Below are 11841 nucleotides of genomic sequence, written 5' to 3'. Positions count from 1 at the left end.
ATTTATACCTGACATCACTTCCTGTCTTCCCATAGAGACTTCCTACCATGTCTCTATGGTAAAAGTGAGATCACTACCTTGTGGAGCTTAGAGGAACTGCAACCCAGAGAAATGTCTCGTACTGTGAACACGGCCTTGTACTGTATATCCTTATAGATGGGGGTCATCTCCACTCCCACCAAGGGGGATAGAAATATATTACTACCTAGTCCGGCCTTTCTCAGCCAGGATTCCTCCAAAGGTTTCTAGGGGTTCCTTGAGCAATGAACATTTTCTGTCTCTCAGTAACAACTGATATCAATGATCTCTAATACCACGTACACACGACCGGACTTTCCAGCAGACGAGGTCCGGCGGTCTTCCCGACGGACGTTTGGCTGAGTTCCGACGGACTTTCCGAATGAACGGACTTGGCCACACAAGAACGGACTAAGTCAGTTCGACAGTCCGTTAGTTTTGAACGTGATGACGACGTAAACGGGACTAAACAAGGAAGTTCAATAGCCAGTAGCCAATAGCTTCCCTTGCGTCGTATTTGGTCCGTCAGACCAGCACACAGATGAACGGTTTTCCTGATTTTAGTCCGCCGGAAATTGAGTCCGTCGGATAGAATTGAAACATGTTCTATTTCTAGGTCCATCCCTGATTTTTTTGATTTTTTTTGGACTAGCCCACACACGATTGGATTGTCCGACGGACTAATCCCTTCGGGGACCTAGTCTGCCAGAAAGTCCGGTCGTTTGTACGCGGCATTAGGGTGGCAATCGGAAAAAAACAAAAGGAGGCCCATAGTGGTGGCTGATTCAGACTATGTGGAGCAGTTTTATGTTTTCTCTGAGTGAAAAGTACAAGGATGCACCATCAGAAGAGCCTTGAGAGTTCCTTTTGTACTTTGTATGGAAGTAATTGAACACCTTTGGGCATTTTTGAACCTGATCTACTATCGAGTTATGCGGCTGAAATAGGGTTGCCACCTTTTCTTGAAGTCAAACCCGAACACTTAAAGTGGAAGTAAACTCCCCTATCGTTTTCTGCCAAGGAAGCTGCCACCTTTGCCTCTGTTTAACCACTTGAGATCCGCGCTATAGCCAAATGACGGCTACAGCGCGGATCTCCTTTTTTCCGGGACGACGTCAATAGACGTCGTCCCGTGTACGTGTACACGTGTACGTGTACGAGCGCAGCTCGCTCTGTGATCGGCGAGTCCATGAGACTCGCCTGATCACCGATCCGTGCAAGGGGTCGATCCCGATCCCTTATCACGTGATCAGCTGTCAGCCAATGACAGCTGATCATGTGATATAACGGAGCCGGCAATCGGCTATTATTCCTCCTCGCGCTGACAGCACGAGGAGAAAAAAAAAGCCGATCACCGGCCAGCCCTGATAGTGCCCACCTGCCCCCTGCCAGTGCCCACCTGCCCCCTGCAGTGCCACATTTAATAAAAGTAAGTGCCCCCCGTCAGTGCCACCCAGCAGTGCCTATAGTGCCACCCAGCAGTGCCCACAGTGCCACCCAGCAGTGCCACCCACAGTGCCCACAATCTGCCTCAAAGGTTCTGCACCCCAGTGCCACATATCCGTGCCCATCAGTGTCATCTACCAGTGCCCAGCAGTGCCGCCCATCAGTGCCCAGCAGTGCCACCTATCGGAGCCACCTATCAGTGCCCATCAGTCCCATCTATCAGTGGTACCTATCAGTGCCCATCTATGCCACCCATCCGTGCCACCCATCCGTGCCACCAATCCGTGCCAATCTTTGCCCATCAGTGCCCATCGGTGCCGCCTTATCTGTGCCTATTAGTGCCGCCTTAACTATGCCTATCAGTGCCCACCAGTGCAGCCTATCAGTGCCCACCAATGCAGCCTATCAGTGCCCACCAGTGCAGCCTATCAGTGCCGCCTAATCAGCGCACTTCAATGAAGGAGAAAAATGACCCGTTTGCAAAAAATTTTAACAAACTATTAAAACATGATTTTTTTATTTATTTTTTTTGCATCTTTTTTTGTTTGTTTAGCAAAAAATAAAACTCCGAGCTGTAACTAAATACCACCAAAAGAAAGCTCTATTTGTGGGAAAAAAATGATAAAAATTTCATTTGGGTACAGTGCTGTATGACCGCGCAATTGTCATTCAAAGTGCATCAGCGCTGAAAGCTGAAAATTGGTCTGGGCATGAGGGGGGTTTAAGTGCCCAGTAAGCAAGTGGTTAATCTTCAACTGCTATGGTGCTGCACATGTGACACCAGCCATTGGATGGTTTGATAGTTTGGGTGACAGCACAGCCAATGTGCAGTTAGCATTCCCGGCATGCCTTTTTTTTTTTTTTAACTGTTTAAATCGATGGGTTTACTTCCACTTTAAGTGGCGCACAGCAATTTTTTTATTTATTGTATAAACTATACATATATTTTGCTATTAAATAACATTTCTAATCATATAAAGATAATAACAAGAGTTCCCCTTTTACAGCTGAATCCACAGAGTTCCTCTTTTACATTTGAACTTGCAGAGTTCCCCTTCACTGTAAGGGGGGACTCTGCAGACTCTGATGTAAGGGAGAACTCGGGGGGGGGGGGGGCACTTACATAAGGGATGCGCTGGGAACCCTGATTTAAGGGGAAATACTGAGAACTCTGATGTACAGAGAGGACTCTGATGTACGGGGGAACACTGTGGCCTCTGGTGTAAAAGGGAAATGTGATGTAAGGGGTGCTCTGAGAACCCTGATTTACCGTAGTGTACTCACTAGGAGAGGAGAGAGAAGGGGGGTGACTTCAGTCCTAGGGGGTGGGACAAACAGACCTCTGTTCGGTTCGCACCAGAACAACCCGAACCCCCGCAAAGTTTCGGACCCGAATAACCAACTCCATTAAAGTCTATGGGACCCGAACGTCAAAAATCAAAAGTGCCCTTTTTTGAAGGCTTATATGCAAGTAATTGGGCATACAATGGTTATAGGGGGTCCTTGTCCTGCCCTGGGGGATATGTATCAATAAAAAAAAGTTTGTGAAAAACGTAATTTTTAAATAAGCAGTGCTTTTTTTTGATTTTTAGAGTGAGAACATAAAAATGAAAATATCCTTCCAATATAGTGCCTGGGGGGTCCCCTTAGTCTACCTGTAAAGTGGCAGATCTGTACCATGTCTAGAATCTTCTGCAGCAATAATTACATTTATAAAGCAAAAAAAAAAGATTTCCCTGCAAGGCGCCTTTATTTTGCTCAGCAACAACTGGGGAGGCAGTGTGTATGATGAGACACTGGGAACAAGATTAAAGGGGTTGTAAAGGTTCGTTTTTTATTTTCTACATAGGCTCCTCTAAGCTAGTGCATTGTTGGTTCACTTACCTTTTCCTTCGATTTCCCTTCTAAATGTTTTTTTTCTTTGAATATCTCACTTCCTGTTTCTCCTCAGTAAACTTCTCACCATCATCCGAGCGGTGGTTAGTCAGCCAGAACAGCTTACTGAACAGCTTACTGAGGAGGAACAGGAAGTGAGAAATTCAGACAAAGAAAACAAAGAAAAAAAACATTTAGAAGGGAAATCGAAGGAAAAGGTAAGTGAACCAACAATGCACTAGCTTAGAGGAACCTATTTAGAAAATAAAAAACAAACCTTTACAACCCCTTTAAAGATTTTTTGGATACATTCTGGTGTAAAAATTGGTCTTTTGGGTGTCGGGGGCACCTTCCCACCGTAACTCTATAGAGGTGCTCTTGATGAAGGCAAAAAAATAAAAAATTGCAATGATATGCATATGGTTGGTGCTGAGACACAGTTTGCAGATCTGCTGCAGAAGTGCTGCAAAAAGGCCCAGACGGCTGAGCTTTGGGGAGTGGGCCGGGAGATAACAGCTGCAGAATGTTGATGGAATAGGGTGGCTGCTCTCTACTCTTTCTTGATGTCGGCCTCCTTGGGGTTGTGCCACCTCACCTTCAATTTCCTCCTCTGCTCTATCTGGCACCCAAGTCGCATGACCTCATCATCATCCTCATCTCCATCTCCTCCATCTTCATCATTACCACTGGAGACAACTTGGCAATACGTTGCGGCTTGGGGAACATGAATGCCAATTTGTCTACCAGTGTTCTCCCCTCTCTCTCTAGGCTCATGTTCCTGTCATCCTCAACCTCAGAACCATCATCTGAATCCAGTAATGGCTGGGCATCATCAAGGGGCAAGTGGCTGACGCTGTGGTAAAATAATGCAGCTGACTCCTCAATGGCTGATTTTGGGGCTATGGCAGGAATAGATGTGGACAAGGAGGCAGGTTTATCCACTCTGGGGCCTGTAGGGGACTGCACACTTGTCTCTGCTTGCGTGACAGAGGATGAGGAGGACGAGGAAGGTTTAGTGAACCAGTCCACCACCTCCTCTGCATGCTGTGGCTGGATAGCACGGGCAAACTCACTAAACAGGGGAAATTACGCCCTGCCTGAGGACTGACCTCCATGTCCACCTTTGTCTGTGGACACATTTGATGCTGGCCCCCTTACAGTGCAAAGGGAATGTCTACTTCTTCTTGTTGTCCTCCTAGACATTATTGGGAGGGAGGGGGCGGTGCTTATAAGCAAATGTAAAGAAGTTGAAATCTGTAAGTAGATGCACTTTAATCAATGTAAAGAGGTGTTTGGTGCACTTTAATTTGAGTAGTCACACTACACAGACACACTCCACGGATACACAATACTATACCGCAATATAATGCGCGAAACGTACAGTGATGCACAGAACTATATGGTGTTAAACTGCCAGTAACGCACAAAAGGAAATGGCGTTAAACTGGCAGTAACACACAAAACTACATGGTGTTAAACTGGCAGTAACGCACACAGAACTTTATGGCGTTAAACTGGCAGTGATGCACAAAACTATATGGCGTTAAACTGGCAGTAACACACAAAGAACTATATGGCATTAAACTGTCAGTAACGCACACAGAACTATATGGTGTTAAACAGGCAGTAACATACACAGAACTATATGGCGGTAAACTGGTATGTTGTGAATTCATTAAGAAAAAATAATAATAATAATACATTTAATATTTACTGTCAGAGAGGTGAGATTTGTTTAGGCCTCAAGAACAGATGAACCATGATTTTGCTATCATTGAACTGTTACCCTCTTGGAGAACGTTAACGCAAAATACATGATCTCATGTTTACTACATCAACTATTGAAAACTTTTACAAGCATGCATTGAGACAGAAAACTCGCTGGAACAATGGTGTATCTCGTCACAAAACAAGGAGATATTTACCTGGTGTTAATGGATAAACAGAAGCGACAAATAACAGCCATGAAGACAAAAGGTTAAACTATCGTGTTAGAGTAGCTAACACAACTCATTGTGTGAATTCCTAAAAACTGTTTGGACAAACTAAGTCATCTTTAAACATCCATGGGACTGCTCAAAGTCCATCTCTACACATGGTGTTAGAGAGATGTGAGAGGAAGATACAAATCAAACATATTTCAAAAATACTTCAAGTGATTAAAACTGTATGTGTATGGAAGAGCCCTGGGGCCATCAAAAAATTTTTTTTTCAGAATTCTGAGTTTGAAAGTCAGAATTCTGACTTTGAATCTCAGAATTCTGACTTTAAAACTCAGAATTCTGACTTACAATCTCAGAATTCTGACTTTCAAATTCAGAATTCTGACTTTTAATCTCAGAATTCTGACTTTTTCTGACTTTCAAACTCAGAATTCTGAATTATTATTTTTTTTGATGGCCCCAGGGCTCTTCCATACAGTATGGAAGAGCCCTGGGGCCATCAAAAAAAAAATAATTCAGAATTCTGAGTTTGAAAGTCAGAAAAAGTCAGAATTCTGAGATTAAAAGTCAGAATTCTGAGATTGAAAGTCAGAATTCTGAATTTTAAAGTCAGAATTCTGAGATTCAAAGTCAGAATTCTGACTTTCAAACTGAGAATTCTGAGAAAAAAATTTTTTTGATGGCCCCAGGGCTCTTCCATACTCTTCCATAGGTTTGGTATCTAATGATCTGGGGAACTTTGTCATGGAGAGATTATATATGAAAGTGTGATTATATGTAGAAGTGTTTTAGCAACAAATTAGTATTATGAAAAACATATCATCGTGATTATAACTGTATAAGAATTTAACCTAGGTTTAGATAAACAAATATTGATTGGATACCCGAATTATACATGTATCCATATAGATAATAATTGTATGTGATATTGTTTGATATATATCTAACCTGTGTCCTTTCTAAATGGACTAAAGATTAACAGATATACATTGATATGCATATATATCAACATTTTATGCAAGTGATTATTCAAAATTATGTTAAGCGTATTTTATATTATGCCATCATTCCTGAACACTCAAGATATATTCGTTAGAACATATATAAACAACGAACGCATATTATAGAAATAAAAATATTAACTTAAAGAAATAAAACACCAAACACATGTGAGACACCTGGTGGTTGAAGGTGCTATTACCTTAAAATCACAAGACTACTGGGAAAGGTGATCATTAAGTCTGCCTGCCAATAGGAAAGGGACATATACCCTCTGGGCAGAACTTAGTATAATTTTATGATCTTTTTGTTTAAGAGGTTATTTAAGAAACTAAAAAGAGGGAGGTTGGGGAAGAGAAAAAAAAAGAAAGAAAGCTCGGAGGAGAGCTGGGGGGAGAGAGTCAGGGGGAAGCTTAGGGACCCCCCCTGAGAAGGGACACTGGAAGACATGCATGAATACACATTTTTACATTCATGAAGATCCCTGCTCCTTGGAACTCGGAGGTCACACAAAGTAATTCCTCTGTAAGAGAATCCATGTTGAAAGCCACGGCAGCCATCTTAAAATTCCTGGTAACCAACACTCCACACTAGTAGCCAATCGAAATGGGTAAATATACCACATTGATAAGTATATGTTTATCATCTATTCTATGTTCTCTTAAATATTGATTTTTTTTGAATATTCTATTATTGAAATATTTCTCCCGAATCAATAACCGCCTTTTAGATTTTTCTCTAAATTCAATTTTTCATTATAAATTTCTTTTTTTGCATAGATGCCAATTTTATTGACAAACAAATGTCTAATTTATTTCACATTGTTAACCACTTACTTACCTGCAGTATAGTAACGGTTGGACTTGTGAAATACAGACATTCTGTTTAATTGTCAATTATCAAAAGGTTATTGATTCTACCGAGAAGTGATAATGGTGATAATGGTGTCCAAGGTACTACTACGCCCAGTTTGAGGGGGTTTCCAGTAAGAGCCCATTCACACAGGGGCAACACGACTTGTAGGCGACTTGAGTCAGGCAACTTGGACACGACTTGAGTTAAGATCACAGCGCGACTTGGGACGACTTCAAAACGACTTGTGATGACTTCAAGCCCGACTTGGGACGACTTACAAGTCGCCCCAGGCCAGGCGACTTTTGCCGAGGCCAAGCAGAGAATGAGCTCAAGGGGGAACTCCACGGCAAATTTCTGAAAAAAATTTGGCGTGGGTTCCCCCTCCGAGAGCATACCAGGCCCTTAGGTCTGGTATGGATTCCAAGGGGAACCCCCTACGCCGAAAAAACGGCGTGGGGGTCCCCCCCAGATCCACACCAGACCCTTATCCGAGCACGCTACCCGGCCGGCCAGGAAAGGGGGTGGGGACGAGCGGGCGCCCCCCCCCCCTCCTGAGCCGTACCAGGCCGCGTGCCCTCAACATGGGGGGGTGCCTTGGGGGAGGGGGGGCGTGCGGCCCCCCCACCCCAAAGCACCTTGTCCCCATGTCGATGAGGACAAGGGCCTCTTCCCGACAACCCTGGCCGTTGGTTGTCGGGGTCTGCGGGCGGGGGGCTTATCGGAATCCGGGAGCCCCCTTTAATAAGGGGGCCCCCGGATACCGGCCCCCCACCCTATGTGAATGAGTATGGGGTACAATGTACCCCTACCCATTCACCTGTGGAAAAAAAGTACAAAAAAAAAACACAACACAGGGAAAAAATATTTTATTGCACAGCTCCGGGGGTCTTCCGTCTTCGGGGGTCTTCTCGCCGGACTCCTCCGCTATCTTCTTGTAGCTCTTTTACTAGCGGAGGAGTCCGGCTTTCTTCCTCCCCGCCGCCGGCCTCTTCTCCCGACTTCGGGGGTCTTGTCCCCCTCTTCGGTTCTTCTGCCGGGCCACCGCGCCTTCTTATAGCTCTTTTACAGGCGGTGGCCCGGTCTTCTGTCGCCGCCGCCGCCGCCGCCGCCTTCCGTTCTTCTTCTTCTTCTTCTCCAGGAGATGTTGACACGATGCTCTCTCCGGCCGGAATGCCAGAGCCGCCCTGCGCTGCCACTTATATAGGGACAATGGGGCGGTGTCACATGGGTTGATGTCACATGGGTTGGTCACATGGGTTGATGTCACATGGTAAGGGGGCGGGGTCAGCAGCCAAAACGAGTACTGCCTAGTTTGCGGTTGCAAGCGGTTGGAAGATCAAATTAACTGCGCCAATCTGGCTAGGAAGCCAGGATCGTTTTTTTTTTTTTTTTGTTTTTATTCTGCCCAGCCTAGAGGTGAGATGTGGGGTCTTATTGACCCCCCATATTTCACTGTAAATAGGTCCGATCGTGCCATATTCCTATTACGAGGGATGTTTACATTCCTTGTAATAGGAATAAAAGTCATCAATTTTTTTTTTATTTTTTTTTTTTTAAGTGTAAAACTAAAAAAATAAAAATAAAATTAACAATAAAAAAGAAAAAAAAAAAATTTTAAGTGCCCCTGTCCCCGTGAGCTCGCACACAGAAGCGAACGCATACGCAAGTCCCGCCCACATATGAAAACGGTGTTCAAACCACACATGTGAGGTATCGCCGCGAACGTTAGAGCGAGAGCAATAATTCTAGCCCTAGACCTCCTCTGTAACCCAAAACATGTAACCAGTAAAAAAATTTAAAGCGTCGCCTATGGGGATTTTTAAATACCAAAGTTTGGCGCCATTCCACGAGCGCGTGCAATTTTGAAGCGTGACATGTTGGGTATTCTATTTACTCGGCGTATCCTCCTCTTTCACATTATGCAAAAAAATTGGGCTAACTTTACTGATTTGTTTTTTTTTTTAGCATGAAACTGTTTTTTTTTCTGAAAAAAACGTGTTCGAAAAATTGCTGCGCAAATACCGTGCGAGATAAAAAGTTGCAATGACCGCCATTGTATTCTCTAGGGTCTTTGCTAAAAAAACATATATAATGTTTGGGGGTTCTATTTAATTTTCTAGCAAAAAAATTAGGAATTTTACATGTAGGAGAGAAATGTCAGAATTGGCCTGGGCTTCGGAGGGGAAGCAAGATACCCCTACATGAAAATGTAGCTTATCTTAGTGTCATTCCTAAGCCAGGCAAAGGTCACGGGGACTGTGCGAACTACCGACCGATCTCCCTGATCAATACCGATCTAAAGATTTTAACGAAAGTCTTAGCATTTAGACTTACACACTTTTCTGCCAAACTATATCCACCCTGACCAGGCCGGCTTTGTCCCGCTTAGACAGGCATCGGATCAGACCCGCAGGCTAATTAATCTTATATCAGCAGCAGGGGCGTAACTATAGGGGGTGCAGCAGTCGCGACCGCAACTGGGCCCTGTGCTGCAGGGGGTCCATGCAGCCCCCTCTACATATGGCCGGCAGCAGCATAGGGAGCTAAGGGTACCAGTGCACCATGCACACGGGTGGCTGGAGGTGGAGGGTGACTAGCAGAGCTCCATGCTCGACTATCGCACTGGCTGCTCTTTAGTTGTGCATTCCCAGCATGACCTGTGTCCTCGGCCGGCTCCTCAGAGTACCCCTCTCCTGCTCTATGCATTGGCGCTCAGTCCGATGTCTGTTCTCCCCAGCCAGAGTCCCCCCCCCCCGAGTCCGGCCCACACTGCACTACATACTTCTCCCAGGTAAACAAACTTTAAGCACACAGATGCAGTGCAGCCCTATGAGAGCCCCCCGGAGGACACTGCAGGCTTGTCTGCCAGCCCCCCTCCTCCCCCGTCATACACAGATGATGAAAGGTCTTTCTGGGAGATATGCTGGTCACCCATCTAGCACACTGGATGGAGCCCAGGCCAACATGGATGAGTGCGCGGCCTACAGCTTGGTCATGGTGAGAGGACCCCATCCCCCATACACTATTACATACCCCCCTCCATCTCCCCCTGGGGACAGGGACCCCTTCTCACGTGGGGACAGGGACCCCCACCTCCCCTGGGGACAGGGACCCCTTCTCACCTGGGGGCTGTAACTTCATCTGCCCTGGAGAAAAGGACCTCATCTCTTCTGGGGACGGGGACCCCATCCTGCCTAGGGACAGTCCCCCAATTGGGCACCTAAAAATGTAAAAAAAAAAAATAATTAAAAAAAACTACTGATACCAGTGGTCCGAGTCCGGCGGTGGAACTCCAGGGCGTGGTCACAGGTAGGACCTTTGTGAGCCCTGTAGTTCCACCGCCGGACTCGGAGGGAAGGGCCCTGGCTGGGGTTCAGGGGGGCCCTTCATGGTGTCTTGCATCGGGGCCCTGAAGGTTCTAGTTACGCCACTGATCAGCAGTGCAGTCGGACTGGGATGGTGGAGGTTCTAGACGGGGAATGCTGTTATCGTTGGAAAGTCAGAAAGCGTTTGATTCCCTTTCTTGGGAATATTTATTTGCGGTCCTACGCAGATATGGTTTTGGTGAACGCTTTTTGACTCTCCTCGGAACGCTTTATGACACACCATCGGCATCGTTGATGCTGCGGGGATATTCCTCTGAGCCTCTACCGATTAGACGGGGTACGAGGCAGGGCTGCCCACTGTCCCCGCTCCTGTTTGTTCTTGCGATAGAGCCACTGGCCATTAGGATTAGGGAATGTCAGGATGTTCAGGGGATTAGGTGTGGAAACAGAGACCATAAATGCCTACTGTTCGCTGACGATCTCTTGCTCACGCTGACGTCACCAATTACTTCTCTCCCTAACCTATATGCAGGGCAGGACTTAGGGTGGTGGGGGCCCCTGGGCTTGAGTCACTTTCGGGCCCTACCTTCTATACATTATCTGATTTATCGGCGTATATAACACGCACCCGAAGGTTTAGGATGGGATTTTAAAGGAAAAAAACTTTTAGGAGGGAAGTTTAAGGAAAAAAACTTACATTTAAATGCCCATCAATGCACCCTTATCAGTGTCCATCGGCAACCTTGTCCAGTGTCATTGCCTTGTCATTTGCAGCCTTGCCCCAGTGTCATTTGTAGCCTTGAAGTTTAAAAATTGCGCACCTCGGTGGCTCTCGGGTCCTCTTGGCGGCTCTCGGGTCCTGTCGCAGTCCCCGAGTGGAGCAGAGAGTATCCGAGTGTACTCGGCTTGGCTCACGTTCACGCCCAGTCCCTGTGTTATGTCCATCATAGGGCGGGACTGGGCATGACTGTGAGCAGAGCGGAGCCGAGTACACTCGGCTAAGTATCTTGGCGGGGCCCCTTATTTGGCGGGCCCATGGGCTTGAGCCCAGTCAAGCCCAATGGTAAGTCCTGCCCTGCCTATATGCGATTCTTCAACCCTTCTCCGAAATCTCGGGGTTAAGAGTTAATCAGTCTAAATCTAAAGCGCTCAATCTTTCCCTGTCGGAGGCCACACAGAAGGCTATAGAGAGCACGTACCAATTTAAGTGGGAGTCGGAGGCACTGCCATATCTTGGTGTTAATCTGACCCCGACTGTCCAGATGTTATACAGGAAGAATTACCCCCCACTCTACAAGACGCTGACGGAGGACCTAGCTAAATGGCAGCTACACCCTCCATCGTGGTTCGGCAGACTACACTCTATTAAAATGAATGTG

This window comes from Lithobates pipiens, unplaced genomic scaffold (assembly GCF_037356315.1).
Source record: "Lithobates pipiens isolate NorthernLeopardFrog02 unplaced genomic scaffold, aLitPip1_a1.2 Scaffold_35, whole genome shotgun sequence".
NCBI lineage: Eukaryota > Metazoa > Chordata > Amphibia > Anura > Ranidae > Lithobates > Lithobates pipiens.
Note: the sequence above shows the minus strand (reverse complement) of the source record.